The sequence below is a fragment of the Lates calcarifer genome, linkage group LG19, assembly GCF_001640805.2.
Source record: "Lates calcarifer isolate ASB-BC8 linkage group LG19, TLL_Latcal_v3, whole genome shotgun sequence".
In the NCBI taxonomy this organism is placed as follows: Eukaryota; Metazoa; Chordata; class Actinopteri; family Centropomidae; genus Lates; species Lates calcarifer.
Window position 1 is genome coordinate 15,803,035 of NC_066851.1, and position 13,307 is coordinate 15,816,341.

General features: G+C 40.6%; 1 protein-coding gene across 4 annotated transcripts in view; it reads right to left on the minus strand.

Annotated features, from left to right (window-relative positions):
* The window catches only part of stxbp6 (syntaxin binding protein 6 (amisyn)), a 60,553-nt gene extending 50,891 nt beyond the window's left edge, over positions 1-9,662 (minus strand). Inside the window, exons 1-3 of one of the 4 annotated variants that reach the window (XM_051078008.1) lie at positions 9,505-9,662; positions 8,456-9,092; positions 5,811-6,205 (exon numbers count right to left, since the gene is read on the minus strand). The gene's annotated coding sequence lies outside the window, so the exon portion shown is untranslated. Of the gene's footprint in view, positions 1-5,810; positions 6,206-8,455 lie in introns of all 4 variants that reach the window. The other 3 variants (XM_051078009.1, XM_051078010.1, XM_018663596.2) reach the window with 3 other exon arrangements.
* Positions 9,663-13,307: the final 3,645 nt, after the last annotated feature.

Here is a 13,307-nt window from a genome sequence, read left to right on the forward strand (position 1 = left end):
GCTCATTCCTTTGCTTCCCCTCTTGCCCAGCGCGTTCATGTGAAATCTGTTCAGTCCAGTGCTCACGGCTCTCCTGGGACCTCATTGGCGCTGGCTCTTGGAGTTAGCTGCGCAGCCACGTCTTTAACCATCAACACAGTCCTCCTCTCCAGCCTGTGCTCACAAGCCCATGGGAACCTGCCACAGTAGTAGGAGCAGCAGAGGAAAAGGCCCTAAAGGACAGGTGGAAGACATGGCCCATATTGTACTGAACTGAAGTACTTTATTTCCTTTGGAGAGGTGTAAAAATTCAAAGCCAAACCAGCATTTGGCACAAGCTAAAAATCCATTAAGGAAGGAATTATCAAGTATATTTACTCTGCTGCTCATGTAATTGAAATGCTGGCAGTTGTTGGGAGAATTATTTAGATAGTGAGCCAATAGAAATCAATCACCTAAATATAAAAATATGACCTACAGTTTAGATGTGGACCAGCGAGGTGAGGCAGACTGAAACTAGTGAGGTAGTACCATGCTGTTTTTTTAAGCATGTACTTGTCCTATCTTTGTGAGGACCAATTAGTTCTGAACCATGTGAGTGCACTTTTGGAGAGAAGGGACATTTTAGGTGCTCCCCACTATTTCAAAGCATTGTTTCAGGATTAAGGATTGTTTTCAAGACTGGGGTTAGAATTAGGTTAAGGTAAGGGCAGGGGTTAGGCATACGAACATGTATGTGTGCACATGAACCGGAAAAAGAGTGATAAGTATGGGAAAACATATTTTTGTGCCTTATCTTTACCTCTTAGAAAGGGCCAGCCACTGAGTAGGAATAAGAACTTATCCATAACTTAGTATATCTAAGATTTTTTCCTTTAGATTCTGACAGCTTCAACCTAACTTTTGCATGTTTACAGTCATCTGTTAAAGTGGATATGGGAAAGCTCCAAAAGCCCTTGTCTGTGCATAGTCAGAATTGCAAAACCCCGCGCAAATAAGAACAGCAGTGTCTTGGACCGAAATGGAAAACAAAAAGGTTGGACTGCTTTTGGGATATTGATATTTTTCAAAGAAAAATCCATCATTTAGAAACATTCTGAAAATTTACAGTACAGTGCAGACCAATGTGCGGTATTTGAGAGATAGAGACAATGGCATACTTGAAATAAAAACAGTCAACATATACAGTCACTGCACTGCACTGGTGCGTCAACAAGCCTTCCTGCTTGTGGGTAAGAAAGCAATAAGACAAAGAATTACAGTCCGTCTACTTAAAGCAGAGAACAACAGTGAAAACAATGTTGGAGATCACTTGCACTTAAGGGTGTTGTCAAAACCTCTGCTAAGTGAGTATGATTTACAAAAATGACACTGCACTATTTAGAACATAATGATATGTGGCAAGATAACCAACTCAAACTGATAATGTAATCCTCCTCTTGAAGCAGTTCATCCTGTATCTATTCCTCCCACTCACATTTGACCAACTTTGGAGACTTTCAAAGACAAAATTCCAAACTGCACCTTCAAAGATGTATGAAAGAAATAAAACACTTCACCTCATCTGCTGCCCCTCATGCGTGTCATTCATGTTGACTCATGGCTCTGTAGAAGGCCTTGAGTTTACAGAAAAACCTCCCACGGTGCACACATCTACATGGATTACATCTTTAGAGAGTGATGTCATACGGCAGTGTCACTTAGAGTGAGCGGCATCCAACATCGCCACACGCACAGATGGTGAATGTTACCTCTCTTAAAATAATTGAGAGATTACACCGTCTACCCTGCTGTTTTTGTGGTGTCGATGCCAGCCTGTGATGTATTAAAATTTAATCCTACGCTAGTTGCAGCATCAATCTACAAATTACAGACAAAACTTGAGTCTTGACATGCACAGTAAAAATGTTTCAGTCTCAGGTCACTGAAAAGTATCATGTTTGTTCATAAGAGCCAATAACACTAAGAATTATTACGTCTTGCAACTGCACATTCCACTTCATGCTGAGGAAAAATTCTCTCTGGTATTTCATGACAGGTCAGTGAAAGAGAGCCCATAATTTCTGCAGCATTTCTACCATGTACCACTCCAAAACTGCACTGGGGGAATCAAACAGCTCCCTCATTTTCTCTCACTGGCAGCTCTGCTTTAAGGCTGAACTGTGAGGGATTTTTCTCAGAAATAACCTTGTAGAAAGTGCACAACAGACCAGCAGCTGTAATTTTCTACCATGAAGTCAAAAACAAGCACAAGGGTAGGACGGCTTATTCAAGCTGGGTAAGGCTTCAGACCTGATTCGGCTGTCCAAGTTTTGGGATACGGGACCAAATCCCTCCATCAATGTGCCTGCCAGTCAGCAAAGCTCATTAACACAGTTTTTCTGCCATCGCAGACATCCAGGAATCTTCAAATATGCTCTACTTAGTAAAATCTGCTATGCTGTTGTAGTACTGTATATAAAGAGAGGGACTGAAACCAAGTAAACCAGACTGAAGGATTGAAAACTACAATAATAAACAATATCACCAGGCTTTATAAGTTATGCATTTCCAACAGAAATGACAACAAGTGCTGCAACTTAACCATTCTGCTCAAATTCAGCATCTAGCACTGTTCTCTTTGACATTTAGACAGAAGGGGTTGAGCTGCTCTCTCTCCTCACGCATTTATGCACACTCGGGTGAAAAAAAGTCATTTTTTTTCTTGTTTGTTTTGTGTTTGAGACAGTGGCAGGGCACCTGAATTCCTCCCATCCAAATCCAAATGAAAAGTTTTAACTCCAAGCCTGCGACACACTGTTTACTGTGTGCATGACAACATTGGCGAAACAAGAATTTACAAGGAAGAAGGTCGCTTAATTGAACAGAGATTCCAGGTTCCACGGAGTTGAAAACTGTGTGCTCAGCATAGGGATCAAACTGATTTTCAGATCATGAACAGGGAAACTAGCATCTATAATTGGCTACTCTGAGAGATAATACTGTAATTTGTAGGGCCCTTTATTCTTGAGGGAGCACTTCATCAGTTTGTCTGAATACTCTCAGAGACGGGAGCACTTCTGAGGAGGAGCGAAAGAGATGACAGGATCAAAAGTATATTTTTTTGCCTAAAGATGCTTCCAAAAATTCCATTGTTCATTTCTCGTCCGCTCAGTAATTTGTGTTTTAATATGAGCTGTTTTTTTCTTTCACAATATGTAAGGCAACTGATGCACATTACAGTGTGGGACAAAAGGTAAGAGAAAAGAATAGATACCGATGTCCCACTGATGTCTATTTTATGTTATGAAATAATGGAAACTACTTATGTCAAAATAAGAATAGCTCTCCATCAAAGCTGCAGGTTGAATAGGACCTTAGTCTTTTTCCTTAAAAAAGGATGGATATGGAAGTACCCATCCATTTTCCTGGGTGACTCGGCTTCTAGTGAAGGTTATATAGTGCCAGGGAGGCATGGGCTAACCATGAATCAATGAATGACATGCCAGGCCCCCAAATGAGCTCATTCTTTATAGCCAAGAACCTTATGGCAATAAAACATTTGGGAGGGAACTGAAAAGTGGTGGGCACACAGTAAAATAGCAAATGTAGAGCACTTACCAATAGATGTGTCGAATGCAACTGCAGGGATCATTACCACAGTGACTCAATAACAGACTAGGGAAATGGCTTAATGCATTAACAATACGAAAGGGAATATACAATTAGTCTGCATAAGGATAAGCTTAAAGCAATAGCACTGTATCAGTGTACATAGCTACAATAAAAGATTTACATGATATACTTAGAGCAAAAGTCTTTGGTAAACAGACAAAAACATAACCAGCCTTGTGTCTAATTCTACAGCTTCTCCATTATAATGTATTGCAAAATGATCATAACGCAGAACATGTCATTTCTGTGATGCAAGGATGGCGACCGCAGCCTCTGTGACTCAGATTCCTTGGGGACTTCAAATCTTAGTGTCATTTTGTCAAAAACACTGACAGGCAGGTTTTTGTTCCTCTTTTTATTACACGATCCACTAAAGAAACAGGGCTCTTAATGTCTGCCTTCAAGGATCCTCTCTGGTGACAGAACAAGCAGAGGTGGTGGGACCCAGCTTGACAGTTTACATTATGCTGACTGTAGTTGGACAATGAAGGGGAAAGGTATACAGCAAACTTATCTTTTATGGTGAGCCAGAACAAATTAAGCCCCAATCTCCTGCATAGGAAGAAGCAATATATTTAAACATAAGTGGGTTAGGTAACAGCAGTGGGAGGCACAAGGGCAGGATTTGCTAATCTGAACCAAACGGGCTTCCAGGTCCCAGCCTGTCACAGAGATACACCAGCAGAGACATGTGGTAATTGCTCTTCTGAGATGCTCGCATTTAAATACAACCAGCTTTTTCTTATCTTTGGCCTTGGCAAAGAACCAGCCTGAGCACATTTACATTAAAATAAAGTGAAGGACTTTACATTTGGTCACTAAGAAGATTCAAGTGTATCTCCAATTGCGGTCATGTTCATGTTTTCAAAAAAAAAAAAAAAAAAAATCTTAAGTACTACAGGCTCTTTCATGGACTGAGACAATCTTTTGACCCCTTAGGCTCCTGACCCCTTTTCAGAAGCCTCTGAATAATAATGTTAAAAACGCAGTGTCTCAGCCAGCCAAAACAAGAATGCTTCCAAAAAAGATAACATTTGGATTATAAAAGTTGTTTTTTTTTCACTGAAAACATCCAATAGTCATTTGCTTGTTTTAAGAGCCTCAAGGTGGCTCCTGAGGTCTTTTAAGAGCTGCTCAGTTTGATTATGCCTTGGGCCACCTCTGCTTGAGCACACACAAGTACACCAAACGTGTATTTTTAAAACACAGCACCAAAAGCATGCTTATGACTTCTACATGTTGTTACACTAAAAAGCAACCACTACTGATAGTCCAAGTGACTTACTGAACATTTAGGATTTAATGTTAACCAGATATATTGATTAAACACCAGCATCAAGGACAAATGTCTCGACTACCTCACTCCATATGGTTCATTAGCACCACCACAAACAGATTTCTTACAGTCTCAAAAAGCAACTGTATTGTTTTGAGACATCAAGTGAGTATTTTATTATCTTGGGAGTTAATATTATGATCATGGGAGAGAAATGTCCCGTGTTGCTTTATGAGCATACACACTGATAACACAGAAGTGCAGCCTATACTGAGCCATTCAACTTGGACAACACCCAAATTCTCTTGGAATTCCCTGGATTATTTGCACTTAGAAATTATATGTAGGACAAGGAGGTGGGCAAACTTAGATATATTGGTCCACTTATGACATGCCATTTTCGGTTTCTTCGAAACACACCGTGACTACAGCCTCAGGTTATATAGACAGCTCCAGAATAGGAAGACGCGATACACCTCCGTGAACGCCATGAAACCAAAGCATACAAATTTATACTGAAAATTAATTTTAATCACTCTAATTTCGTCAAAGCAAAGGTAAGAAGAGTTCACCAGGTTTGCTCCCCAAAGCCCCACAGAAACATTTATAAAACACCGCTTAGTTCACATAATCCGAAAAAAAAGGTAAGTATTTTCTGCTTTTGGGTGCAAAACCGACTAATCGTAATGAGCTACACGTGCGCGCACACTTGTTCCGATTCCACGGCAAAGTGGCTAAATAGTTGTTGACGCAATTAAAGTACCAATTGCGGATCAATAACGCGAAAACAACTCTTTCCTCTTTGTAAAACTCCACTTCAACTTTTTCCGCGAGGAAAACTAAATATGTACCCATTAAAATTTCAAAACTGAAGGCACAGCTTGACGTTAACGTTACTCACCGACGTGTTTCAGCGATGCTTTCCACGTGCGGACCTCAAATCCTTTGGCTTTATTTCTCCAGCTGCTGTCACAGTTCACCCACTTCTTGCAGCAGCCTCTTCCTTACTGTGAGCTGTCTTCTCAGAGTAAACGGTAGCATTTCGTGTTTAACATCGCGTCGACTCCACTTTAACGACAGTTGTGTTGGTTTCTGAGCTCGCGGGAGGAGAGTTTGTTTTCCCTGCTGCCGTTTCTGCGGAGAGACCGTCTGTCTTCTCTGTGTGTCTCTGAGTGTCTGTGGGTGTGTGGGTGGAAAACCAGTAGCAGGTTCCCAGACACACAAACCCGCCCGCCAATCACGTACAGTGTCACACCACCACGTAGCTGCTCCTCACATCTGCATGTTTTGTTTGTACTGCGAAGAGACGAGAAAGAAAGTACCGTGGCTCAAGATTATAAATGGAAGCCTTGGATGGATGTTTATGAGCCATAGTAAAGTAATAAAACATTGTAGCAGAAATTACCATGTATGGCAACGTTTAAACAACAGCCTGGTCAAGATTTTAGACTCGAAACTCGAGGTATTTATAACTGAAGAGGCTCTCTTCAAGAGCCTGGTTATTATCTTGATTTTTAAAAAATGAACACGTTTAAAAGTACAGCATACAGACATCGCATAAGCTGCATTACAACTGTAAATAGCTACATGTAAAGAAAAGGAGTTGAAAAATGCTTATATTATCGACTATAATTCTAATTATAATGGAATTACTTGGTTAGACAAGGCTTCACCATCCTAACTAGTCTTATCAGTGACTTTAAGCCCCTACTAAAATATTACAGGCTGTATAAATAATATTTATTGTTCTTTATGGCCCTGTCTCTGTGACTCAAGCTTTGCATATCTCTGACTACAGCGGGCTCCCCTCACAATATCTGAATGTACAATGTCTAGGACATTCCCCAAGTCATCATCTTAGCTTATCTTCCTTAACTTGTTGAGACAGGTTTTACCTAACTTGCTTGCAGGACCCAACTGAGACTCGTCCAGTCCTTATGGTGGAAAAATCTATATTGTATTTATTATTGTATGGCTTGAAATTTCAAGTTGCTTTGACTCAAACCTTAGATATCTGACTAGAATGTGTGCCCTACTCAATAATTCAATCAACAGTAAAGATATAAAGAAAAAAGATGACTTCTTTGAATTACCTGTTTGGACAGGCCAACACTACTCAGAGAGATTCATATTCTCATAACAATGGCTATAAAGCTGGATGATGATGTACTGTAATATGAGTATATTTTATTATGTGTTTTATTACTTAGTCTCTGACTCAAACCTTAAATATCTCTGATTACAGCAGGCTTCCCAAAATAGGATATTCCCCATGGTCACCATAAAAACAAAAGTGGCATAACTACTTTTTAGCCAGAGCTACACAGCCAAAGCAAGTTACTAGACTCATAAGAGTCTCATCTTATGAGGATATTACAAGTTATAATGGAAGCAAAAATATTATTCTATGGCATTTATCCCAACTATGACTAAAACCTAGAACATCTATGATTATAGTAGGCTTCCCACAAAATGACTGACTGAACAGTAACTAGGGCATTCCCAACGGTTACCATTAAAAAAAAAGTTGCTTGACTTCTCTGAATTACTTGTTTAGACAGGCCTTCACCACCTGAACATTTTCCAATGGCTCACTGTTGGATGTGTGGGACGTGTCACTGTTCAACACTGCCCCAAACTACCAGCAGCTGTTGACCACCTTCTTTTTTTCTTTTTCCTTTTTTTTAATGCCATGCCAACAGAAGTTTGTTCCCTGGGAATTCACACACACACACACAGTCAGTGTAACGGTGTGTGTGATTGTGTCTATCTAATGTTTTGCTTGGCTGATAGTGAGTCATCCAAATTCCCTACAGAGCTCCAATTCCTGATAGATTTGGCTTCTTTCATAAGCTCTGTCTTCATTTTGAGCAGATTTGGACACAGTCACTGCTGCCTCATCTGAGATTGAGTTCAAGTTTAATGTGCTTCTGTTTTTTTTGCCCCTGAGTCTTTGCAGCTGATCATTAACATGCTGCAGAGGGAAAATGATGAGCATTTAAGTCATCATTATTTGTCGTAAGCAAACAACCAGTTGCACTGCAGCAGATGTCCTCAGGTCAGCCGAGAAAGCCGTGGTATTAAGTACATGATAAAGGAATAACAAACCCACTTGTGGCTGATAAAAAGCTGTCTTTGTAATCAAATATGAATGTTTCTAATTTCTCCAGCCTTCAAATTTTCATTGAGCAATCTGCTTCAACACTTTAGTCCCCATAAGGTGTCACTGTAAGCACAGATGACCAGCAGTATTAATGACAGATGTCATTCAGTTTTTCACTGATGAGTACAATTTATTCACCATCACAGTGACAAATGAGTCTTTAATCCATGCAGGCAAAAAAAAAAAAAAAACAACACAAATCAAGATGTCTATTCTTGAAGCTTCCTCAGGATCATATTACAGTTTGTCTGGATTTGTGATTCCACGCTACAGCAAGCTGCTCAACCATCTGGTACAGCATGTGGAAATAGTTCATTTCAAGAATTTAGAATTGAAAAATGTTCACTGAACCCCCCCGGGACTTTTTATTTTTTTCTGCTTACCTTCAGACAATCCACTTTGATTTACAGGCTCTTCCTGTTGAGTGTCAATCAATTGGATCTGAAGGGGAGTGTTTTGCAGCCACAGCTGTGAGGCAACTGGGACAGCAACAAGAAGGTAGTGGACGCACTGCTAGAGGCTCTCCAGGCTGTGACACTGTAGAAATGCTGAGCTGCACCTCTGCGCTCCCCTACATGAGCAAACACTTTCACAGAAATGAGTCACTTTTTCCAGGTGGAGGGGAAAAAAGACGATGGCCGAACGGGGGGAAAAATGATGCAAACACACACACAGACGCACACATGCAGAGAGGGTTAAAAGGGCATTAGCCGTTTCCTGCTGGTGAGTTTGGGATTTCAGGCAGTTGTGTCTCTCTAGGGAAATACTGGCCGGAGATTTTGTTCTGACAAAAGAGCCAAAACACTGAACCAAGTCAAGGTTTTTGAACGGCGCTACCAGTCTCAATAACAGTCTGCAGAATGACTGCCCAACAAATATGTTGAAAGCTTGATGCTGCTCATTGCTCAATGCAATACTGAGGTTGGGTTTTGGATGCATGACACACCACAGAGACTGACACATCCTCCAGGTTTTGCTTGTGTGGTTTGAAGTTTCCGAGATGTGTTACAGGATTGGAATCTTTGGGAACAGTGGAGGAAAAGTAACCAGTCACAGATATTCTTGTGAATTTGCTTGAATATTAGTATAGTATACAGTGCTAAAGAACTGTGGCTATTGACTTTTACAAAGCAACAATGTCCTACTTTTTTAAGCAGCATACTAAAGTTACCAGAATGGTTAGTAGGGCAATTCATAATGAGACATTCATGTGTAGGTAGAAGTGTGGGTAAGAGTGCAGGTGAAGGCAGGTTAATTTTTAACAAGGTTCAGAATCAAACGCACAAAAATGTAGGGCAAAACTACAACGGAAAAGCGCCAGTGGAAGCAGTCCAAAAGAAATAAATAAAACCAAAAGAGGACCCTCGAAAGTTAAAAGTTAACGCTACTATATCCAAAACAGAAGCAAAAGTGAAAATAAAAAACTCATTACCTGAATTTCACTTGTGAAAACAAAACATGATAGAGACAGCACCCCTGCTACAGTGTGCAAGTCGTCATCAGTTTTTAAGTTCAATACCTCTCCCAGGCCCCAGGTAGATTTACGAGTGCCTCGGTAATACTAGTTTGTGTGAATTCACACGATGATTAACACTTGCCAAAGACGAAAGAGAGGGCCTTCACATCTCGCTAGCTAAACCGGTTGGCCGAGCCTATGTAGATTTCATTCCCATAATTGTAATTGGTGGAGCTGGACTGGGAGCCACCAATCAGGAAGCAGGAGGCAGGAGTTGAGGTGACGGGGAAAGCCACGCCTTCCCAGCTGCAGCCAATCGTGAAGCGGGGACCACACATCCTACTTAGCATAAACAAAACCAAGCTTCCAGATACTCCCCCTAGACTTTAGGCCACAAAGAATTTTGCTTATGCCGCTTGGTAACGTTGTGTTCTGTGCCGTGAGAGTGAGTTGTAATTAATGTAAAAACTAAATCCTATTGAAATGCATTAACTAAAAAAAAACACACAGCATCACACTGAAAACAACGGGAAATTTGTGTCTATATACACTACAATCAATATGTACAATCAGAACATTAAGTTTGGTGATGATTTCACAAACTTGTGAGAGCAGGCTGGTTCTGTACCTGCTTTTTGCAGAGCTGATATATTAAGAGTAATAATTATATCCAATTAAATATTTTAGGCTCTGCTGCACCAGTACATTAAGTAGAAAAGTTTTAATGATTTTCCACACAGTTATAAAACAGGATGACATATTTCACTCTTATTTGGCATCCTTCAAAACCTTTGAATTGTGAATTCATAAAGTGCTTGTGTGGGCTCAAGTAAACATCTTTCACGTAACATGAGCTCGTAATGCTGGACCCCGCCAGAGAATCCATGGGGGTGAGAGGTTAATCAGTGACGTTCCTTCTCCGTGAGTACAGTCAGTACTTTTTCCATCATTAAAGCACTCCCAGAGGAGGCAGGAGGCACTGTCAGAGCTCTAGCCTGGCACTACTTCTCCCTTGACTCCATCCCTTTCCCCCTTCTCTCTCCCTCTCTCTCTTTGCACACCCTATATCCCTCATCCCAAAACAATCCTGGAAAACATAAACATCCTTCCAGCCAGTGACGTTACCCTGTGCATGTGCAGACCGGCTGGATTAGGGAGAACGAGGTGCCTCAGTCCCCCACGGTGAGCAGGGTAAACATAGAGATCTGACGATAGAGGAATGGAACGGTGCGAGGGACCCTTTGCTCCAACCACCACCAGCTGCCTCTCATCTCCCCGCACTGCCAGATGGCTGCCATACACTCACACACTCCCCAAATACACTCTCCATCTCCATTTTTTTCCTCCTTCCTCCATTTCTCTGCTGCTGCTAATCAAACACCAAATTCATGCGGTTCGTTGTTTACTCTGCACAGTGTGAGGTATGAAACACATACACTGCTTACAGAGAGCTCACTAGAGAAAACAACATGTCTTATTGTGGTCGAGCTGACATGCATACGTTACTTCAAAAAGTGTGCGTGTGTGCAACGTGTGAGCTGTTGCGTGTTTTCATTTGAGGTTTTATTGTGTGTTCTGAGTGGAGAATATCAAACAGTATGTGTTTGATTTTCTTTCATCAGAGTTGTGTTTTTGTGGTTCTTGGTGACTTTGTGGAACTCGGGACATTCAGGGAGGTGGACTGCATGTTTATATGAGGGGGTGGGGGTGGGGGTGGGATGTTTAAGTTTCTCATGTCAAGTGAGGAAATAAGTGTGTGTATATGCATGCTGCACCTCACTCCTTCATGCACAACATTTCACATTATCCAATCAGGTCAACTGTAACAATTCGCGTTGATAATCTGTAAGTAGTGTAAAATAAGAAAAATATTCAGACCTCAGATCTGGTATTGATTTAACCTGCAAGTGCCTGATAGAATATCTCTCACATGTGGGCCCTAACCAATCACATTAGATACATAAGAACCATTTGTGATAAAGGACTCTTAGATTAACAAACTCCTGACCTCTGTGTTGTATTAAGAAATGTTCTTGCATTACTGCATCTTGCCCATTTCTCATGTTCAATTAATTCTCTTTGCCTGAAATCCTCTGATAATCAGCATCAGGCGGAGTACACCTTGTTTAATCACGCTGTTTTGCTGCATGTGGAATTGTGTCCAGTCTTGCATGGAAATACAAATCAACTTTCACAGAGAACGTTGTTTCGAGCAGGGGCGGTTTTTTTTATGACTATTACGCTCTTTCTAAGGCATATCTGTATTCTTGTATTACAGTGAGTCATTCTAGGACAATGGTTGTCAAAAGGATTCATCTGATTAGTCCAGGAGATCTGTCAGATTATAGGAATTATATATGACCTTCCAGGTGCTGCTGGAACAGAAAGACCTGTCATTTCTTTAAAATTATCCCAGCAACTATTCACATAACTGCTCACGCTGACACCATTTTTGACAACAGTTTTTTTTTATTTATATATTTTTTTCTTTTAAAGTCTGAATTTTTGGATCAGTCGCTCTCTGCCAAACACAGCAGTTTTAATAGGCTTTGAGGCAGATATTAACTATCCATCATCAGAGTCCTGGCCAGCCTCAAGTAACGACTTTCATATTCAGATCAATCATGGCTGCTTTGTTGCTGTAGAAAATTATGGCAAAGAAATTTGCTTTGAGTTCCCTGTTTTGAATTCTGCATTTCTAATAAAAAGATTGTTGTTTGATCGATGACGCATTTAGTTTTAATATGTAAAAAAATCAATATTTAATCAAATTCAGATTGTTGGTTTATGAGGGAAAGAGGGAGGTCCCGCTAATGTTGCTATATTACTCTGTTCACCCTATCTGATTGGACAATTATCCACTTTTTAACCTATATTTAGGTGTCTTTTTATAGCTTGTACTAAAGAATGTTTCCTTTTCTACCTCTTTTTCCTCAATTTATAGAACAATGGATACTGATTTCAACCATGACGCTACTGAAAATCAGTGCATCTGAAGAGAAAGAGTCCCTGTATGAAACATGCAACAGATACTGGAACGTCTGTCAGTGGTGGAAAATTTTACATTTTGCATTTCATGCTGGCACAATATGAAAGCAGTGTCTGAATTAACATTACATCAATGCTGTTGCTTGTAATTGCTGATTTTCTACATCTGGGGTGTTATGAATAAGAGAGTAGATAAGGAGGAAATAGTTGAGACACAGTAAACCATGCAACCTTATTCTAAGCCTACATCTGTTTCACTACAGAGTACAAAGTTTTCTATTTCTCTATTTCCCCCTCGCTTCGCTGCCACACATCATGCCAAAAACTGGAGAAACATTTAATCTCTCTATGACCCGCAGGCAGCAGCTTAACTCAGGAGTGAGAGTGGGATTTTTTTTTTTATTGCAGAGGGAGAACGCATCCTGAATCAAAGTTAATACTCTGGGGTGTGGGGTGAAGTCAGATTTCAGTGTGGCTGAAGATTCAGTGTGGCTCGCCCGGGCAAAATCGCTCTACTGTAATGGAGCCACACACCATTAAACACTACAAACTATATCCATCTCCATCATGGCAGACAGACAGTTGAATAATAGGCGTGTGTGTGTGTGTGTGTGTGTGTGTGTGTGTGTGTGTATATGTGTGTTTGTGTGGCTGCTGTGGTTGTTTGTGGTATTTCTTAATATATTACATCACCTCTGTTATTATAAAGGATTCAGACCCCTGAACGCCTCATTGGAGTCTCTCAGTCTACATTACATTGAAACAGCCCTTCAGTATCTTATACACCTCAT